The following is a 22,195-nucleotide window of genomic DNA, read 5'->3' as shown; positions in this document are numbered from 1 at the left end:
TGTTGCTGATTTGCAGTTTAATCCCATTGTGGTCATATAGGTACAAGGGATTATTTCAATTTTCCTGTAATTGTTGAGATTTGCTTCATGTCCTAATATATGGCCTATTTTAGAGAATGTTCCATGTGCTGCTGAGAAAAATGATATCCTGCAGCATTTGAATGGAATGTTCTGTAGATATCTGTTAGGTCCATTTGTTCTATGACATCATTTAATTTAGATGTCTTTCTGTTTATTTTTTGCTGGGATGACCTGTCAATTGATTAGAGTGGAGTATTGAGGTCACCCACTACAACTGTGTTTGATGCTGTCTGTGACCTTAAATCTAATAGTGTTTTTTGATGAAACTGGGAGCCCCCATGTTGGGTGCATATTCATTTAGGATTTTAATGTCCTCCTGTTGGAGGGTTCCTTTAATCAGTATAAAGTGACCTTCTTTATCTTTCCTCACTAATGTTGGTTTGATGTCTATTCTGTCAGTTGTTAGAATAGTAACCCTTGCTTGTTTCCTAGGCCCATTTGCTTGAAATACCATTTTCCATCCTTTCACCCTATGATGATGTCTATCTTTTATTGAAAGACGAGTTTCCTGAGGCAACAAATGGCAGGATCTGCATTTCAATCCAGTCTGTAAGCCTGTGTCTTTCGGTTGGTGCATTGAGGCCAGTGATATTAAGAGTTATTATTGAAAAGTATGCAGTTATTTTCACCATTCTTATTTTGTAGTATTTCCTGTGTTCCCTTTGCTCATTTGTTTTAACTGTTTTTTTTTTTTTTTCCTATTTCCTCCTGTGTGTGTTTTGCTTTCTCTTCAGCATTAAGAATTCCTTCAGGTATTTTCTGTAGAGCTGGTTTAGTTGTTATAAATTCATTTACCTATTTTTTGTTGTGGAATGTCCTTATTTCTCTTACAATTTGGATAGATAGCTTTGCAGGATAAAGTAATCTTGGTTCACAGTTGTTGTCTTTCAGAACTTGGAATGTATCATTTAAAGCTTGTGTTGAGTAATCTACAGTTATTATGATGGACTTGCCTTTGTAGGTGATTTGCTTTTTCTCTCTAACTGCTTCAATATATTTTCTTTGGTTTGCATGTTTAGTAGTTTAGTTATAACATGTCAAGGAGTGGTTCTTTCCAGGAATTTGTGTGCTTGGTGTTCAAAGAGCTTCTTGTATCTGTATTGGCATTTCTTTCCCAATTAGGAGAAAAATTTCTTGTATGATTTTGTTGAAAATACCTACTAAGCCACTGTATCAAAATTCTTCTTCTTTTATGCCCTTAATTCTTATGTTTGATCTTTTCTTAGTGTCCCAGATATCCTGAAATTCCCATTCGTACCTTGCTATTAGCTTGTCTTTCTCTTTGTTGGACTGTATTAGGTCTGCCACCTGATCTTCTAGTTTAGATATTTTGTTCTCTCCTTCATCCGTTCTACTGCTGAGACTTTCCACAAGGTTTTTTATTTCACTGACTGTACTCTTCAGAGCTAGGGTTTCAGTCTGGCTTTTCTTCAGCATTTCTGTTTCCTTACTCATGTCTTGTAATGACCTTATTTCATTAAGCTGGTTTCTTGTGTTCTCTTTCAAAAGTTTGTTTTCTTCTTTAATTACTTTGTTTTCTTCTTTGATTCCTCTCATTTCTTCTCTGATTTCTTTGAGCATGGATACCATCATTTCTTGAAATCTTTGTCAGGCATTTTATTTAAAACAGTTTCATTGGTAATCATTTCTGATGGATTTATAATTTTTGATGAGACTGTATTGTCTTGATTCTTTGAGTTTCTTGTATTATAATGTAGCGACTTTTGCATCCTGAATTGATTTAATGCTTAAGTTTTCTATTTATCTGTAGTGTTCCCAGAGATGGCAATCCACCTCTGTATACCCTCAGGATATGGGTTCAAGGTGCCAGTTGTAGCTCTTGCCCCCTGCAATCAAGCCACAGAAGTAATCCTAGGTGTTGGGTTTGCTTTCTAAGCAAGTATTCTAGTGAACTGGGTGGAATAATTTACTGACAAATTCTAAACTTCAACAGAGCAACATACACAATCAATAAAAGACCAGCATAGTATATGCAACTGTGGGAATCAAAACAAACAGTCTTATAAAACCAAATTCCCTAAAGGTGTATGTTGTTCTACACCCTTAATCTTGTCAGATGGGAGGCAAAAATTTATGTTCTGAATTGGGTTACTGGTCAACCTGGATCTGGACCAGACCCTGCCCTAATAATGACAGAAGCAAAAGACAAAGGCCCTATAAATAGGAATGCATCAAAGGCAACAATATTCAACTCCCAAATACATGTTATTTGAAAATGGTAAAGCCAACCAAGATTATATAACCCATAACTTTCGCTGGCAAAGAAAGAGAGATCATCTCCTCCAATGCAGGCCTATGTCCTTTTTTTTTTTGTCAGTTGGCCTCATTACCTTTTGGGATGGCTTCCAAACTCACCAATGCTGTGTACCTACCTTGATCCCTTGGTGTGCTGTGGAGCTGGACCTCTGACCAGCTGTGCTGGCTGCACTACCGTGGGGCTGAATGCAGGAGGTTCCCAGTTCTGACGGTGGGGGATGGGAGTGTTCAGACTTCTGCATTTGCTCATGCAGTCCCACATGTTATTGTTTTTCAGTAGGTCTTTGGTTGGTCTCAGCTGTCTTTACTTCTGTTTTATTAACTTTGCAAGAAGCTGATGAAATTAAAAAAGCCCCTTTTTTGATCACTGTGGCTGTCCCTGCTTAGTGTGCTTGGTGGGGCGTTGCCAGGTGGGTGTGCAGATCACCCCCCAGATGGGGCCATTTTCTTCTTTTCTGGTGGATCTTGGTCTCTCTAGCTTCTCTGCTGTGTGTAAGAATAACCTATACTCCTTCACTTTTCAGAAGAAGAGTGCATTTTACTGGGGTATTGCTTTAATTCCTCCCTAGGCTGGTTTGGTGTGGCTCCTATGCCGCCATCTTACCTGGAAGCCCAGACTCACTTTTAACTGCAGGAAACCCTGTCTCAAAGAAGGTAGAGCACAGGTAACTCCTCTGACATCCACATGCACACTGTGGCACACATGTGCCCATACATATACCTTCCCGCACACATAACTAAATACAGTTTTTAAAATGTGTTCCATCTTGTGGAAGCGGGGGCAGAAAGATTGTGAGAGCCACAGGGTAAGTACCCTGAGGCACGGCATCCCCTACCCCATAGAGACTGAGGCCTTTATGACCCTACAGTGAATATCATAACCCTACTGAGGAGGACCCCCAGGGTAACAGGAGTGAGGATGATGGGATAAAAGAGTATAACATGCTGGAATATATAAAATAAAAATGTTTTAAATGCGTTCCTAAATCTATACAGCAAAAATTAAATGGGAGGCTGGGTGTGTGGCACATGCCTTTAATCTCAGCACTTGGAAGGCAGAGGTAGGATGATTGCTGTGTTCAAGGCCACCTTGAGACTAATTAGTGAATTCCCGGTTAGTCTGGGCTAGAGTGAGATCCTACCTCGAAATACCAAAAAAAAAAAAAAGCTTCTAAAAAAATTAGATGGGCAGTAAAATGTTTTTTTTGAACAACTTCTCTACTAGAAGAGAGAAAAGGATTCCCTATAAAATTACTCTTCAATATTATTTTTCCAAATTATCTGCAAGCCACCCATTCAGAAGAATATAAAGTCAGATTTAGGAGCAAAGTAAACTGTTATCTTAAAAATGTCTAGTGTGTGTGTGTGTGTGTAATATGATGCTACAAATTTTAGGATCTTGGAGTATTTTGGATTTTGTCTTTTCATGATAGGGCTGGTCAAGTGGTAAAGTCTATGCAAAGATTTTTAAAATGTAAAATCTGAAATATTTCTGATTCCAACCATTTCAGAAATGAATACTCAGCCTATTATATACACCCTGTATGTCATTCTATCCAAAAAGAGTATTACAATACTTTCTCTAATAAATGATTCCCTCTCTTGGAAAATTTTTCTTCACTATGCATGGAAAATTCCTTATGTTTGTTTGTATCATCATTCTATATTTTGCCCTAATGTCTGTGTTTCAACCATAAGCAAAATGTGCTCGTACCTATAATTCAGTAATAGGGCTGGAGGGATAGCTTAAAGGTTAAGACATTTGCCTGCAAAGCGAAAGGACTCAGGTTCGATTCCCCAGGACCCACGTTAGCCAGGTGCACAAGGGGGTGCATGCGTCTGGAGTTCTTTTGCAATGACTGGAGGCCCTGGCATGTGACCATTCTCTCTCCCCTCTTTCTCTGTCAAATAAATACATCATAAAATATTTAAAAAACCCAACAACAGCCAGGTGTGGTGGCACACATCTTTAATCCCAGCACTCAGAAGGCAGAGGTAGGAAGATTGCCATGAGTTTGAGGCCACCCGGAGACTGCATAGAGAATTCTAGGTCAGCCTGAGCTAGAGTGAGACCTTACCTCAAAAAGCAAAAAACAAAACAAAAACCAACAATAATTTTTCTAATAATCATTTTTGTTGGTGTGTATGATGTGTGTGTGTGCACATACATGTTCATGTGAGGAGTGGAGAGGACAGAGGACAGCTTTGCAACATTGGTTTTCACCTTCCCCTTATTTAGAGGCAAGTTTTCTTGTTCTTGCTTGCCAGGCTAGCTGGTCTGCTTTATCTACAAGCCATTTCCCCAGTCCCAGAAATAACCTTTCTCTTCTGAATGTAAGCTTTACAGAAGGAATTAAATCAATTATTTTTGATATATGTAGATTCCTGCTCGGTAAAAGGTTGGAAACTAAGATTCTGACAGACTTGCAATGTGTAGCCCACTGCCTGTGGATTCTCTTGTGTTGCAGTCAGGTTCGCATTGCTGGTAGAAAGAACCTGACCACGAGCAGCTTATGGGAAAAAGAGGTTTCTTTTGGCTTACAGGCTCAAGGGGAAGCTCCACGATGGCAGGGAACCATGGCATGAGCAGAGGGTGGACATCATCCCCTGGCCAACAGAAGGTGTACCGTAGCAACAAGAGAGTGTGCCAAACGTTGGCATGGGGAAACTGGCTATGACACCCATAAGCCCGCCCTCAACAATATACTACCTTCAGGAGGTGTTAATTCTCATATCTCAATCACCTGGAAACCTAGCATTCAGAACACCTAAGTTTATGGGGGACACCTGAATCAAACCACCACATCTTGTTTACCAGCTCTTACTGTTCCTAAACTGCTCTGATATTTCTGCAGTAGGATGGATGGTTTTAGTGAGTTTAAGCCAGCCAATAAGCTGTAAAGTCCATCTTAATTGCCTGTGAGCTAGATTAACATCAATTCTATTTTATGATGATCTAAAAAGAAATGACGTAAGACCTTTGCTGAGATTTTATTCTAACAGCCAGAGTAAAGTGAATAGGGTCCGTCTGGTCTCTGGTAATAGCTAAATTATATCCCGCTTGGGAATTTCTGGGAATCTACAAGTCATTTCAATTCTTTCAAATTCTGTACTGTTGGACGATTCTGATAGATTCCTTCTCCAGCACACAGCTGCATAAACACAGTGCCACATTGTGATGCATTGAAGTACTAAGGGACAGTATTATTTTCATTGTTATAAAGAATGAAGTAAGGGTAGGGAGATCTTTGGGATAAGTTCTGACTTTTATATATATTTTCTTGTTTATTCATTGGTTCTACTCTAGCAGAATGCATATAATGTTAATATAATCCTAGTGCATTTCACTTCTGCTTCTAAGACAGGCACATTTTGACTTTAACCCTGTGTAGGTGGCTCCTTCCCACTAGGATCATGTATCACCTGGAATTGTTGCACAGTTATTTTATGCAGAACATATTTTGTAAGCCATTTTAAAGTGGCTCTTTAGCAGTTAAATCTAAATAGATAATTTCTGTAGTTTAACCAAGAAGGCTAATAGTACAAATACAAGGAGATTTGCTTTTAAGTATGAAACACTATTTTGTTTGCAGGAAAACTTTCAAATGAGTTTGCAATGAAATTCCTATCTGAAATGGCCAATTTTCCCCAGAGCATGATTGTTCTCTCCCACTGTCTTCCTATTGATAGTCCCCTTAGAATATTTACTTGAGTTTTTCCTGTATAATTTTGGCTAAATTTTATATAATCATATATACTTTTCTTGCCTCATATGGTAACAGCCAAGGTTTTCTGTTTTGTGTCATAATTTAAAGAAATTGAAGCAGCCTACTAAAGGTAATTGATTCTTTCATTAGCACTGAGCAGTAAATCAGTACTGTTCCATCGATGTGTTTCTAACACTTTATCACTATGGCAACAATATATCCCAAACTATTAACTCTTTTCTGCTCACTTATTTCCTCTGCACTAGGCAATGTTCATTGATTTTCTCATATTTCTTCTAGACAGTGGAGTTCTTTTTATAGGGTGCAATGATTTTTTTTTCAGTGCTGGGGATTGAACCCAGACATTTATCTCCCAGTCCTTGTTTTTGTGTGTATGTGTGTGGTGTGCATGTGTGTACATATACATGTGGGTGCATATGTGTGCAGGCACACACGCACGTGTTTGTTTATATATGCGGAGGTCAGAGAGCAACCTCAGGCATCATCCTGGGGCACGCTGTCTGCCTCTTTTTGAGACAAGTTCTCTCATTGGCCTGCAGCTCACTGATTAGGCTAGTCCGGCTCGCCAGTGAGCTCCGGGAATCCCCCGTCTCTGCCTTCCCAGCTCTAGAATTGCAGGTGTGCACTGTCACGCCTGGCACTTGGGTGAGTACTGAAGACCAGACTCAAGTTCGCATGCTTGTGAGGCAAGTCCTGTACTGTCTGTGCTGTCTTCCCAGAGCTCTCGGACCTTGGTGGTTTTGGAACAGGGTCGTCCTCAGGCTGGTCTTGAAATTGTGATCCCTGTGATTCTGCCTCCCAGGGTGCTGGAACTATTACTGTGCACCACCATGCCTGACTCTGATTTTTTTTAATAGTTCAATTAAATTTAATATATTCACATAACTGCACAACTTGTAACACAATTATAAAACATTTTCATTTCCTCACTCATCACCTCAAAAGAACCCCCGTGTGTATTTGCAGTTATTCCCCACTTTTGCAGAGTCCCTCCACCTTCAGCAGGTCTATGCCAACCCATTTTCCTATGGATCTTGGACATTTCTAGTAATTCTTAAAGTTCAACCCTTTATTTTTATTCAGAATATAAATTTTCCAGTTAATTTATTTGACAAAATAATTTCTAGTTTAATCTTTATTATAATATGGTCACTACTACTTGAAATTCAAAGGTGAACCAGAGATGGATTCCAGCTCTAAGGAATCGATCACTACTTATTTGAAATGTCAAGTTCTTTGCATATATCAGTACTAGTGCTAATGGTACTGGGGGTAGAATATGAATAGTAGAAGCCCAGGTCTAGGTTTGTGATTCAGGGTAGAAGATCAATGAATAGGAAAGTGAAGAGTAACCATGAATTTAAAAACTAAGCTATTTTAGGCTGGAGAGTTAGTTGGCTTAGTGGTGAAGGTACATGTCTACGAAGCCTAAGGACCCAGGTTTGATTCTTCAGGTCCCATGTAAGCCAGATGCACATGGTGGTGCATGCTTCTGGAGTTCATTTGCAGTGGCTAGAGGCCCTGGTGTGCCCATTCTCTCTCTCTCTCTGTCTCCAATAAATAAATAAAAATGACTCTTTTAAAAAAGTAAAATATTTCTATATAGCTACATTATTTGTAGTTCTCAGAGAGCCAAGTGATCTATCCAGCATGACATTAAATGACACCAATTTGTTTTTCTCAGTTGTTTGGGAAAATAAAAGAGAACCCCAAACAAAATATTCTTTTCCTAATGTTGAAGAAATCCATATATTCTCAGAAGAGGGAGATCACTATTTAATCACTCATAGCAAGACGGAAGTCATCTTTTAGTTAAATCTAAAATTCCAATAGTGATTTACTTCTGTTTGCATGTGGATGTGTGGTACGTGTGCATATGAGTATGCAAGTGTGTATGGGTGCATGTGTGCGTTCAGGTGTACTTATACATTTGTGCATGTGCATGTGGAGGCCAGGAGACAACCTCAGGTATCATCCTCAGTAATGCCATTGACCTTTGAGACAGGGTTTCTCATTGGCCTGGAACTCACTAATTAGGCTAGACTGGCCAACAAGCTCTAGGATCTGCTTGTCTCTGCCTCCCTCATGCTGGGATTACAGGCACACATTACCATACCCTGCATTTATGTCCAGTATTAGGATGGAATTTAGGTCCTTGTGCTTGCAAATTAAATACTTTACCAACTGAGTTGTCTCCCTAGTCCCTCCTACAGAAATTTAGACAAATTGTATTTAATTCTCTGATGAACTGAAAAATAAATAGCAGTAATCTTGATTTAAAAGACATCATAACTAAACAGTGGTGTTAAAATTGCAAGTATACAAGATTTAGTTTGTCTAAATTTTTTTTTTTTTTTTGATTTTCAAGGTAGGGATTAACCACGCCTGGCTTCCTGAAGCTATTTTTAATACTTGCATGTTTATTAAGACTGAGACAATGCCAGGTGTGGTGGTGCATGCCTTTAATCCCAGCACTCAGGAGGCAGAGGTAGGAGGATCACTGTGAGTTCGAGGCCACCATTGTGAATTCCAGGTCAGCCTGGGCTATAGTGAGACCCTACCTCAAAAAGCAAAAAACAGAAAACAAAACAAAACAAAAAAAGCTTCATGGCTAGGGAGATGGCTTAGCAGTTAAGGCACTTGCTTGCAATGCCAAAGGACTCAGGTTCAAATCCCAGGACCAACATAAGCCAGATGCACAAGGTGGTACATGCATCTGGAGTTTATTTGCAGTGGCCCATTTTCAGTCTCTGCCTCTCTCTTTCTCTAAAATAAATAAAAATAACATATTAAAAATAGCTTCAAGGGCTGGAGAGATAGCTTAGCAGTTAAGGCACTTGCCTGCGAAGATTAAGGACCCTGGTTCAATTCTCCAGGTCCCATGTTAGCCAGATGCACAAGGTGGCACATGCATCTGGAGTTCATTCAAAGTGGCTAGATGCCCAGGTGCACCTATTCCCTCTCTATCTTTCCCTCTATCCCTCTGTATCTAATAAATAAATAAAATGATAAAAAAAATTAAAAAAATAGCTTCAAGTGCTGGGGAAATGGCTTAGTGGTTAAGGCATTTGCCTGTGAAGCCTAAGGACCTGGGTTTGATTTGCCAGGATCCATGTAAGCCACATGCACAAGGGGCGAATGCATGTGGAGTTCATTTGCAGTGGCTAGAGGCCCTGGTGTGCCCATTCTTTCTCTCTCTATCTGTCTCTTTCTCTCTCCATAAATAAATAAATAATGAAAAATAGCTTCAAATGTCATTAGAATATTAAAAACAATTCCCACTTTTAAACTGTACTTGTCATGAGGTGTACCTTTTACACATATATAAATATGAAAAATAAAATCAGGGCTGGTGATAGAGCTCAGTGATAGTGTGCTTGCCTGGCCTTCATGAGGGTCTAGGTTTGATGGCCAGCAGTGAAATATATTGTATAATGTATATGTACATACTTTAGCAAGGAAAGATGGGTTGATCATCTAATACAGTTTTTTTATTTGTTTATTTCCTTGAGGCAGAGTCTCACTTGAGCCCACGCTGACCTGGGACTCACTTTGTAGGCCAGGGTGGCCTGAAACTCTTGGCAACTCTCCTCCCTCGGCCTCTCCAGTGCTGGTATTTCGGGCACCACCCGGCGCACCACCATGCCCGACTCTGCTTTGTGTTTTGATGGTCAGGAAGCTGCGTCTTAGCAGCTCCCCTTCAAGTGATCATGCCGTTAGCTGAACTCGAATGACTCCTCAAAGTGAAGCACATATAATACACGTGTTTTTAAGATGAAGTCTGGGACATTCAGGAACTCTATCTTGAGTAAATTTAATTATAACTCCTTCACTGAACCCATAGTTCCTTTGAATAAATGAACTTAAAACCAATCACCCAATACTAATAAGAATTTTCACACTTCTTTTGACAACATACAATTTATGATTGTTAATTATATATCCAAAAGGCTGGGTTGATTAGTTAAGTTTAAAAGTCATTTTAAAATAAATTTTAACAAGCCAGGCGTGGTGGCACATGCTTTTAGTCCCAGCACTTGGGAGGCAGAAGTAAGAGGATCACTGTGAGTTCGAGGCCACCCTGAGACTAGAGTGAATTCCAGGTCAGCCTGAGCTAGAGTGAGATCATACCTAAGAAAACCAAAAAATAATAATAATAGTTTTTTTTTTTAAACAACAATCTCTTTGTGTTGTCTATATGCAGTATGGGTAATAATTCTGTAAATTTACTTGTGGGCCTCTGAAAGGCCTGTTCCTATGGCAACCAAATTCAGAAAACAGAGCTCCTGAACAAGATGTGATAGGATGAAGACAGGTGGCTGATGAATCCTGCCTGGTGGTTTTCTTTGTTGCCTTTCTATGGCTGTATTGTCAGCTCCTTTCTTTGATTCTTCTAAGATCACTCACTGGGCAGTTTGAGGCTTTTACCTGTACGTCAGTGTCTTCTCATTACATCATCTAGCTCATCCCCAGGAGATTTGCCCCATGACAGGTCTTTTCCCTTCCTGCTACTTCTGTGCACTAAAGGAAGCACTAAATGGAAAGTGCTTATATATGCAATGTATTGAAGATATATCTCAATTACATGGATTTCAAGCTCCTCAAAATCTACACACAGAGTTGTTTAGATAATAACTCATTTACAAGCAAAGGCAAAATTGTCATTGCTATTTCTAAATAGTCTGAGTTTGGGTATCTTCCATTTCTAACTATCTTTTACTTTTTAAAAACATTTTTATTTATTTATTTATTTGGGGGGGGGTGCAGACAGAATGCGTGTGCCAGGGTCTCCAGCTGCAGCAACAAACTCCAGATGCATGCAGTCCTTGTGCATCTGGCTTATGTAGGTACTGGAGAATTGAACCAGGGTCCTTAGGCTTCATAGGCAAATGCCTTAGCCACTAAGCCATCTCTTCATCCCCTTAACATCTTTTAAACTTGTTTACATTTCCGAATATACCAGATCAATGCACTGGTTTATCTATAACCCATGTTACCCCAAAGGCAACATTCAACAATTCCATGCGCACAGCTCTCTGTGTCTTCAGGTTCTATGCCTATGGAAGTCAAACAAATGAGGATGGCTATGTTTATTTTATTTTATGTATTTTTTATATCACCAGTTACATACTGTCCTTTAAATTCATGAACATATTTAAAATATTTATTTTATTTTGCTATGTGTGTGAGAGAGAATGAATTGGTGCACCAGGACTTCCAGACAATCGAACTCCAGATGCATGCACCACCTTGTGTGCATGTGTGGCCTTGGGCTTGCATCACCTTGTGCATCTGGCTTACATGGGATCTAGAGAGTCAAACATGGGTCCTTAAGTTTCACAGGCAAGTGCCTTAACCATTAAGCCATCTCTCCAGCCCATATTTAAAATGTTTTAACAGCTATTTTAAAGTCCTTATATGCTACTCCCATAATATTTTTAAATTTTTGTCTGTTTTTAGATGGATCTGTCATCTTCCGTGTCTTGTGATTTAGATGCCAGACTGGCTTATGTTGAATTTGAATTTCATGTTGTGAGTGATACAGTTTTTTAAATTGTTAATGGGAGGCAATACATCCCTGATACTGAAAACTTAAAACAGGGGTAGTCATGAGCCCTAGGGGTGTAACATCTGTTGCTGTATGGCTAAATGTATATACTATGCTTATCAAACTGCCCAGTAAGCACTTCTGTTAATGTTCATACCCTTATATTAATGCTACTCTCACTTTTGGTAGAGAATCTTCTCTTTTCAAATGATAGTGACCTTGGGATGACTCAGAAGGCATCATGGTGCTGGAAAGAAGCGACAGGAGTGCTCAGCACTGCAATATCTCAATCACACCTTCGAAGGCTCAGGGTCTATTGCAGAAGAGGTGGTGGAAACAATGTAAGAACCAAAGGAAGGGTAGGACTCCTTACAACGTGCTCCCCCAAGACACAAAATGGCCCGGATATCCATGACCTCACAGTGCCTGACACTACCTACACAAGACCATCATAAGAAGAAGAAAAGACCATGACATCAAAATAAAAGAGAGACTGATTGAGTGAGGGAAGAGATATGATAGAGAATGGAGTTTCAAAGGTGAAAGTGGGGAGGGGGGAAGGGTATTACCATGGGGTAGTTTTTTTATAATCATGGAACTTGTTAATAAAAATTTGAAAAGAAAAAATGAAATTATTGGAAATTAATTAGAAAATGAACCTGAAAGTTACCAGTTAGAATATCATTCTCAAATATGAAATGCTTATCAAACAAAATATGTTTAAGATCTGGATACTGGAGACTATAAAATTATCCTGGCAAAAATTTAAAACAACTCAAGTAAATGTTCAATTTAAATTACAACTTCTTTCAAAATTGTCTATATATTAAATATAATTCATAGAAATTTTCAAGCTTACTCTAAGATTTACAAGTAAGTGCAAAGTACCCATAACAGCCAAAACGGTTTTGAAAGCAAACAAAACTGGAAGACTTAAATAAGTTCCCTGAAATATAAGACTACTTTCCTCTAAAGCTCCAATAATAACACAAATTAAGAATAGGAGTTTTTGGATTGGAGAGATGTCTTAATGGTTAAGGCACATGCCTTCAAAGCCTAAAGACCCAAGTTTGGTTCCCCAGTACTCATGTAAGCTAGATGCACAAGGTGGCACATGCATCTGGAGTTTGTTTGCAGTGGCTAGAGGCTCTGGCATGCCCATTCTTTCTGCCTTTCTCTCTCTCTTTCTCTCAAATAAATGAATAAAATATTTTAAATAGAAAAAAATAGGAGTTTTTAATAAGTGGGCAGAAATTTTGAGCACTTTCCAAAAGAGGGTATATGTGTGGTTGCTATGATAGGAAACAAATGCACAGTGTTACTGTCCATCAGAGAAGTATGAAACAGAGCACCGTAAATGCCATCACACATTCACTAGAATAGATAAAAATATTTTTATACCAACCATACAGTGTTGCCCATGCCATACAATTCTCAGGAAGCTTTGCTCACACCAGAGAGGCCAGCCATGCCATCTGGTGAGTCACTCTCACTCATGGGCTCCAGGGGTGTTAGCCAGGTGCTGGTCAGAGGTAAGCAGGGGGAAGGGTGGGATACACAGGGGTTAGGGCATCTGTGACTTTGGACACCTGGATCTTGGTTCATTCTTGTGCAAAGTGGGGGTAATGCTGTCTGTGCCTGAGGATGGCTGGGATTAAATGACAGCACAGGTGGATAGAAGCTTAAAACGTTGGTGACAGCCAGTGTTGACAAGGATGTAAGCAACTTAGACCCCAATATGGGTAGAATGAACAATGATAAAAACCACTTTGGGATACAGTTTAGCAATTTCCTATGGATTTCAGTATATACTTGCCTATGTACGCCACTCCACTTTTGTGCCCAAGGGGAACGGAAACCTATATTCACACAAAAATTTTAAAAGATTGACAGTAGTTCATTCACGATTGCCCCAACTGGAAACATTGACATTACTTATTATGATTAGCACTGTGTCCTCCAGGTGTCTGACAGATAGCTTCCAGCATCGGCTCCTGCCTCCGTTGTAGTGAGATACCATTAAGGAAGCCATAGCCTTCCCAAAGCAGCCCGCTTGTACTTACTGAGCAAAACAGGCATATGCAGACCTGGCCATTTTGATCATATGTAGGATATTCTGCTAGATAATACTTGCTGGAGAACTGACTTCTAGGGGCAGCTAATAATGTGCTGGGCCTTCACTGACGCTTAGCTTCTTCCTCTGCATTTGTCTGTTCCTTTTACAAGCCTTACACTTCAGAACAGCATGCTATTGCTGCTTGAAACCCCAGACCCTGCACAAGCAGAGTAACTTTCCATGGTGTCAGGTCTATTTCTTCCATCTTTCCAGCCCAGGAGAACTGGTTACTTATAGCCAAAGTTAACTGAAAAGCTATGAACATTATAAATAGTAATCCAGATGAGAAAGGTGGTGGTGTGGGGGGCAAGGGGTGGTGGGTTTCAGGATTTGATATTTGTAGCTTCCACAGGAAGCTTATTTTCACTTTACTGGTAAATAAAACCAGAAGTGCTTTCACAATGTTTTTGGCGTAGAGGGAGCTTTTATGAGAATTTCTCCATCACAGTGCATGAAAGCTGAAATCACCACTTTCCCCCTTGCTCTCCCTTTTTGGTTCTGCCAAAGGGAAAATCTTTGTTGATTTCTGTGGAATAAAGCATAAATATGGTATACTTTAATTTACTAACTCTTAAGTCTCTGGGCATGACTAGATAGACTCTCACTGGTTATATAACAATTACAGGTTACTTGAGACAATTTCCCTTTGCAGGCTAGCTCACTGAAGTCTTATAATTCACCCACAACTAGACATCACATGATTGATAGAAGCCTATGATTAAAGCCCTTATTGATATTTCTTGATGTTCTCTGAGTTTGTCGGACTGTTCTGTTCCCTTATCTGTATTGTGTGGCTTGAATGGCAGTAGGGTCTGTCTCTTCTGCAAAGCTGAGACAAAATGTATTGCTTAATACATGTTAATACATGTTAATACATGTTAATACATGTTAATACATGTTACTAAGGCCATGTAGTTCTCCATGCAGACCCTGGGGATACATGACGCTTTTCAACAATGGCTGTCAGACTTTAATGCACAAGAGAAACAACTAGAGAGGATGACAAAATGCAGGATCCTTGGCCCCAACCCTAGAGACTGAATTTAACAGATAAGGACAGGGCTCCAGGAATAAGCTCTTCAAGAGTTTCTAATATTGGTTATTTAAACACATTAGGCTATTGCTTTTTGTCTAGAGAGAATGAACAATAAGGCTTCTTTGTTCCAAACCTATGAACCAATGATCTATTCTGCAGTATCTATGCTCCCAGCCTTCGCGAATTGTCTTTCACTCATGTGACAAGCTCTAAGTACAGACATGACATTTAAAAGACTTGGAAAAATATCTCCTTCTTTCCTTAGCAACCAATCATCTAGTTCTCCTCTCTGGTGGCCTCTACTATTACAGTTACAGTTTCTTATGTATCCTTCCAAAGAGAGGCTATGCATTTGCAAATGTAACTAGAGGCATGTATTTTTTCTTCCCACAAATGATAGCATGCACAGTGTTCTACACCTAGCTTTCTTTTCAACTACTTGGAATAAGTTGGAAGTCTTGTGTCAGCACAGCACACAGAAATTGTCCTCATAGTAAAAATAAACAAGCATTCTATGGTATCAGGCTGAAACTTTTTAAAGCAGTTCTCTTTTAAGTTAAAATATATATATTTTTTGAGACAGGGTGTTACTATGTATCCCAGGCTGGCTTCCAATGGGCTCTGATCCCTGCCTCATCTTCCCTAGTGCTGTGAGTTTACAGGTGTGTATGTAATGACGCACAGGCTTTCTCCTTTTTTTTTTTTTTAAATGAGATAGATCTCATTAGTTGAAGTTAGTCTTGAGCTTCTGACCTCCTGCCTCTACTTTCCAGGTACTGAGATCTCAGGAATGTTGCTACCAAGCCTAGTTTCGATGGTTCTGGAGATTGAAGAAAGGGGCAAGCACATTTCCAGTGGGGCTAGTTGCACCTCCAGCCCCATAGTCCTCTTCTAATGGAGGTTTACTTCCTGTTTTCGCTAGCACAAGTAAGGTAGCAGTGGACGACTCTGTGCTATTCACACCTTGTTGGTGTACCTGTGGGACAGACTCCAGAAAAGGAGTCACTGAGGCAAAGTCTACACATACAGTTGCTCTTTGAGAGACAACGCCGACTTCCCAGTCATGGAACTTGCAAACTCTTTGTTAATCCGATAGTTGGAAAATACCATCTTGTATATTTGATTTGATTTTCAGGTATCTTTTCATAACAGTGGGTGAGACTGTTTGTCCCTGCGAGCCGTCTCTTTATATCATTTGATATGGGCTTAGCTCATTCACAATGTCGACTATGCTTCAGCTGCAGATGTGCTGTCAGTGACAGACAGACAGACAGACAGACAGACAGACAGACAGACAGACACACACACACACACACACACACACACACACACACACACACACACATTTATTAGCACCATATGGAATCCCGGTTTTCGACTTACTATGTGACCTTTGGCCAGTTACTTAAACTCTTTGGTCCCCAAAGTTCGAGTACGACTTGGAGATAAATCAAGCAGGCCCAGAAGGAGCACAGTTCTCTGCAGGGAAATCTTGCTTAGTCGCCGAGGCCCAGCGTAGCAACCAAACACCAGGGTCAGAGAACAGCGCCTGGAAGACGCTGGGCCTGGCTCCTCAAAGCCTTTGCGAGGGCTGCAACCAAGAAATAAAAAGCAAGGAGAGAGGCCGCGCCCTTCGCGGCTGGGGAGGCTCCCCAGCGTCCCCCTCCTCCCCTGGCCGGGTGCGGCGCGGCGGGGGGCCCGGAGCGCGGGGAGGCGGGGGTGGGGCCCGGTCACGTGATCCCGGCCAGCTGTTAGCGAGGGGCGGGAGAGCAGGAGTCGGGGACCAGGGGACGCCGGGCGTTTCTCCTCCGCCGCTGCCGCTCCGGATGTCGCCGCAGTGATCCCCTCATCCCACCGCGGGGCCGAGTTCGGAGCCCGCCGTCCAGGTGAGTCGCGGCGGGGCGAGAGGAGCGACCTTTTCGTCTCGGTGTCGTCGCCGTCCGGGTCCGTCTCCTCCGCGGGAAGTGGTACCCGGGGCCCGTCCCAGCCCGCGCTGGCCCGGGCGGTCGGAGGCTGAGGGCTGGGGGCGCAGCGCGCGAGCGGGGTCTCGGTCCCGCGTGGCTCGTGATCGGGGACTGCAGGGGCGCAGGCTGCAGCCCGGTGGGAAGCCGCCGGGCCCGCCGCGTCCCGCCCTCGTCCTTCCCCGCCCCAGACTGCTTACCCCGGTCTCCTCTCTCGGGTCGCCGAGTCGCCGCGCTCCGGGGGTTCGGGGTTCGCCCGATCGGGTAGCGGAGCCAGCCGGGCACCTTCCCCGAAGTCACGCACCTGCGGCGCGGGCGAGCTCGCAGCGGTCCCGGTCCCGGGCGGCGGCGGCGGCCTCGACCCCCGGAGCCTGGCTGGGCAGAGCCCGCACCCGTGGTGGGAGAAGGCACGTAGGAGTCCCCCGGGGGCCGACCACCGCAGCTGACCGCGCCGCCTCCGCTTCTGCGCCCCCCCTGAAGTCTGCGGAGCTTGGGTCTCTAGCAGTTGTTGCGAATTGAGGCATAAAGATATCGCTCACGCCCATTGAAACTTGCCATCTTCCCGTCGTCCAAGCTGACCTGGCAGGGCTCTGCTACGTGCTGTGGCTTTCCTGTGGGACTGAGGCTTGCAGAGCCCTGAATTAAGATTGTGTCCTGTTTCCTGGCGTGTGTGTGTATGTGTGTGTGTGTGCACTGTGCTTCACGTTTGGTTAGGTCTACCACTTGCGGACGAAAGCTACGCTAATTCAAAATGGCAGCATGAAAAATGAGGGCGGGCGGAGGCGCCCCGACCGCAACTGCAGCTGCCCCCTGACTTGAGCTTGGTGAGGATCAGCGGGGCCAGGGCGCTCTGACTGTGGAGCGTAATTCTTGAAGCTCTTAAGTTTGAACAGGCTGCAGGGTCCTGGGGGTGAGTGGGAAGTTTAGGGAGCTGTAGTTGTTTTCCCCTGTACTAATCCTAAGTGAAACAAACTACAATTGTGACCTGATTCTCGTCAGGCTCATGCAAAGGCAACTCTGCAGCTGCAGATTTCTGTTTGACGCTCAGCCTAGGTACGTTGTACCTGCAAGCGGCTGCTAAAAGAGGGGCGCGTACAGTGCGTTGTACAGTTCACGAGCAGGGCGCCCAACGCACACCACAAACAGTAGCGCCTTCCACCGGAAAGGCTCATTTAGCATCTAGCGCACGCACTCCGACAGCTGGGGATGGCAAGTTCTTGAAAGGTGAGTCATTGCAGGATTTTTTTTTCTCACCAGATTGAGAATGGACGCCCAGGGCTTGCAGCCACGGCGAGCTTTTTCCCTTTTCACTGCGGTGCTGTGCTGCCAGCCATCTTGTCTTTTAGGAATGAGGCAGTGCATGAGGTGCTTTGGGGATAATGGAATAGAGAAAGGTGAATCCTGAGGCCCCAGGAGGCAGAGCTGGAGACATCCTGAGCAAGCTGGTGACAGCAGGGTGGCTGAATCCAGAGGATAAATGGACCTCTTCGGTCATAACAGCTGGCTGTGTCTGGCAGTGAGGATCCAGGCCCTGTGACTTCTCAGGTCAGAGTTCCACCTGCCTGGACTGAAAAAGCAAACTTGTCACTGTTAGGGCAGCAAAAACCTTGAACATTAGGGAATCATGAATGCTTGTTTTTGAGGTAGGGTCTCCCTCTAGACCAGGCTAACCTGGAATTCACTATGTAGTCTCAGGGTGGCCTCGAACTCATGGCGATCCTCCTACCTCTGCCTCCCTGGTGCTGGGAGGAAAGGCGTGCGCTACCACGTCTGACTTGGGAATCATGAATTTTAAAAAGCCTGTATGTACGGCTGGAGACATGGCTTAGTGATCAAGGCATTTGCCTGCAAAGCCAAAGGATCCGGGTTTGACTCTCTAGGACCCACGAAAGCCAGATGCATAAAGGGGCTCATGTGTTTGGAGATCATTTGCAATGGCTGGAGGCTCTGGAGTGCTCATTCTCTCTCTCTCTCTTCCTCTCTATTAAAGAAATAATTTTTTTTTAAAGCCTGTATGTAGGTGAAGTAGCAGGAGTGGTTCTTGTTTTCTTTTTCTAAAAAAAATTTTGTTCATTTTTTATTTATTTGAGCGTGACAGAGAGAAAGAGACAGACAGAGAGAGAGAGAGATTGAGAATGGACGTGCCAGGGCTTCCAGCCACTGCAAACGAACTCCAGATGCGTGTGCCCTCTTGTGCATCTGGCTAATGTGGGTCCTGGGGAATTGAGCCTCGAACCAGGGTCCTTAGGCTTCACAGGCAAGAGCTTAACCACTAAGCCATCTCTCCAGCCTGATTCTTGTTTTCTTAATTAAAGCCTGTTTAACATCTTAAACTGTATCCACCTCATGCTTATTTTCCTAGTGTTGAAACTGCATCTCTCTTTAAGAGCCACAACTTTAATTGCAATCACAATTTTTGAGGTGAGTACATTTGAACCATCAGTTGTTTTTCTTGCATTTGTGGTGAACTATTGGGCTAATTTCTTTTGCAAAGAAATGGAAGTGGGCCATGTATTGACTGTATTTTTCTTTTCTTTCTCTTTTTCAAGGTAGGGTTTTGCTTCTAGCCCAGGCTGACCTGGAATTCACTGTGTAGTCTCAGGCTTACCTCAAACTCACAGCAATCCTCCTACCTCAGTCTCCCACATGCTGGGATTAAAGGCATGTTGAGTGATCCACTTTTACATAATCAAGTCTATTTTATTTATTTTTTAATATATATATATATAAAATTTATTTATTTATTTAGAGAGAGAATGGGTGCTCCAGGTCCTCTAGCCACTGCAAATGAACTCCAGATGCTGTACCACTTTGTGTGTCTGGTTTTATATAGGTACTGGGGAATTGAACCCAGGTAGTTAGGCATTGTAGGCAAGTGCCTTAACTGCTGAGCCATTTCTCAGCCCTCAAGCGTATTTTAAAATAACCTTTAAGCTGTCCTACAGTCAGAGTTTTTCTCTAACTTGAATTTCAGTCTTCATAGTCACCCATCAGTGGTCCCAGATCTATTAAAACAGAACTACAAACTGTGCATGTGTTGCTATTTGTGCTGGGGTGGTAGGATATGGGCATTCTGGTATTCTATTTCCATAGCCAGTGATGCGTAGAGGCAGGAGGTAGGAAATGGAGAGAATGACTGGAGACAGTGTGGTGGACTGGGGCCAGGGACATAGAGATGTGTAGTAGTGAAGACAGATGTCTTTGTGGCATGTGCCATCTACAACAGTTACTTTCATTAAAGTAGGAGTGGGTGTGGGAGGGGTGTAGCATGGTGCAGAGCACATGCTGAGCATGTTCCAGGCTCTGAGTTCTATCTCCAACACTGCCAAGAAATAAATTGCACAAGTGTATGCCATTTGTGTTTTGTTGGAGAGTAGTACACACACAAGCAAACATTTTAGCTCACTACTTCCTTTTTTGTTTTTGTTTTTTTTTCTCAATTTTTATTAACATTTTCCATGATTATAAAAAGTATCCCATGGTAATACCCTCTGTCCCCCCACTTTACCCTTTGAAATTCCATTCTCCATCATGTCCCCTCCCCATCTCAGTCTCTCTTTATTTTGATGTCATGATCTTTTCCTCCTCTTATGATGGTCTTGTGGAGGTAGTGTCAGGCACTGTGAGGTCATGGATATCCAGGACATTTTGTGTCTAGAGGGAGCATGTTGTAAGGAGTCCTACCCTTCCTTTGACTCTTACATTCTTTCCGCCACCTCTTCCGCATTAGACCATGAGTCTTGGAAGGAGTGATCGAGATGTTACTCAGTACTCCAGTCACTTTTAACTCACTACTTTCTAGGTCTATGTTGCTTAATTTGGCAGCCATGGCTGTTGGTGGCTGGTGAACACTTAAAATGTGTGGCTAGTCCAAATGGGGATGTCTTATGAGTGTAAAATAAACATCAAATTTTAAAACTTTGAAATGAAAAAGAATTTAATATTGGCCATTGGTCATTTTTATATTGGTATGATATTGAAATAATACATTGATTAAGTAAAATGTATTATTAAAATTCTTCACTAGTTTCTCTTTACCCTTTTAAATATGGTTAGTAGACAATATTAAAATTGCACACATGACTTGTCTGGTGCTATATTACTGGTGTGTGATGTTGGCCTAAGTCATTAGTAGGAAGCGGAAACTGGCACAGTTTCTTGATGCTGTTTCTAGAACTGTATAAGGAGAAGCTTGGAGACTGGAGGAGGAGGATCAGGTAGATGAAGGGATACAAGGAGTGAGTGACCAGTGACACTGCAGATAAGAGGGGTGTGTATGTAGTAGTTTGGGTGTGGCTGGGTTATAAGACATTTTTTTTGATTTTCTTATTTTCTGGTGCTAGGGAATCAAACTTGGAGTCTTATACCTGTTGGAAAAGACTCCACGCCTGCCCTCAGAGACTTTTTGAAACACAACAGCAGACTCTGTGGTGATCTGGTTCTTGATCCATGGAGTCAGGCTTGGCAGGTGTGTGGTGCTAGGGCTTTAGCTGGGATGGTGAAAGGCATGCCAATGTACTTGTGAGGGACATGGCACAGTACCTTCCTCATTCTGCCATATGTGGTCACACATCCAAGAGAGGAATGTGGCCTAGCACAGCAAGTCAGGGGCCATGAGTCCTAGCTGTGGTTCCACTCTAATGAGGAGTATGTCCTCGAATCAGCCACTTATTTATTTTCTCTTCTTTAAGGAAACAAGAGCTATTCACCAACCTCACTAGGAGGGTTCCATTGAACAAGATATGCCATTGAAAACGTAAACAGTAACTGGACTTTATTTTAACTTATTAGAACATACACACTGAGATAACTTTTACTTCTATAATTGTATGTATGCAACAGCAAGACAAAGACCGGATCTTCTGATGCTACCAATGAAGTTGCTCTTGCTGATTAAATGGATGCAGACCTTTTTACTTTTGTGCTTGCTAGCCTGGATGCCACAATGGGTAGCCATGTCCTCATATGTGACAGTGCCAGACTATGCATCTACAATATGGATACTTCAACTTAAAGAAAATTCAATCTGCCATATCGCTATCTATTGTGATTTTCCTACAACTGGACAAAAATTGTGTGCTGGTGAAAGTTTATGCTTGTTACTTGGCCACTTTCTTTTTTCTTTCCAAAATTTTATAGCCAGAGGGCGATGGCAGTGATAAGTGAGCTTACAGATATGAAGCCGCAAGCACTGCATTTAACCTACTTTTTCCACTTTTTTAACCATTGCACTTGGCCTATTTTTCCTTTATCCAGTGAATTGTACAATAGGAGAATTTCAAGGAAAACAGTAGGCAAATGAAGAAAGTAATTTACCTTGTGAGGTGAATTAATAAACATATCCAAAGGGTAATTTTAAATAATTAAAATATTTTCATTTATTTGCAAGGGGAGAGAAAGAGAGAGAGAGAAAGAAAGAAAGAGAGAGGAAGAGGGAATGAGAATGGG

At 42.1% G+C, this 22,195-nt stretch overlaps 1 protein-coding gene across 1 annotated transcript in view; it reads left to right on the top strand.

The window, feature by feature from the left end:
• The first annotated feature begins 16,550 nt into the window (after positions 1 to 16,550).
• Positions 16,551 to 22,195, top strand: part of Scrn1 (secernin 1) — a 78,121-nt gene continuing 72,476 nt past the window's right edge. The window contains exon 1 of the mRNA XM_004652769.3: positions 16,551 to 16,672. The gene's annotated coding sequence lies outside the window, so the exon portion shown is untranslated. The remainder of the gene's footprint in view (positions 16,673 to 22,195) is intronic.

Source organism: Jaculus jaculus, chromosome 16, assembly GCF_020740685.1.
Source record: "Jaculus jaculus isolate mJacJac1 chromosome 16, mJacJac1.mat.Y.cur, whole genome shotgun sequence".
NCBI classification, from domain to species: Eukaryota; Metazoa; Chordata; class Mammalia; order Rodentia; family Dipodidae; genus Jaculus; species Jaculus jaculus.
The sequence above is the reverse complement of the archived record's forward strand: the minus strand, read 5'-3'. Positions and strand labels throughout refer to the sequence as shown.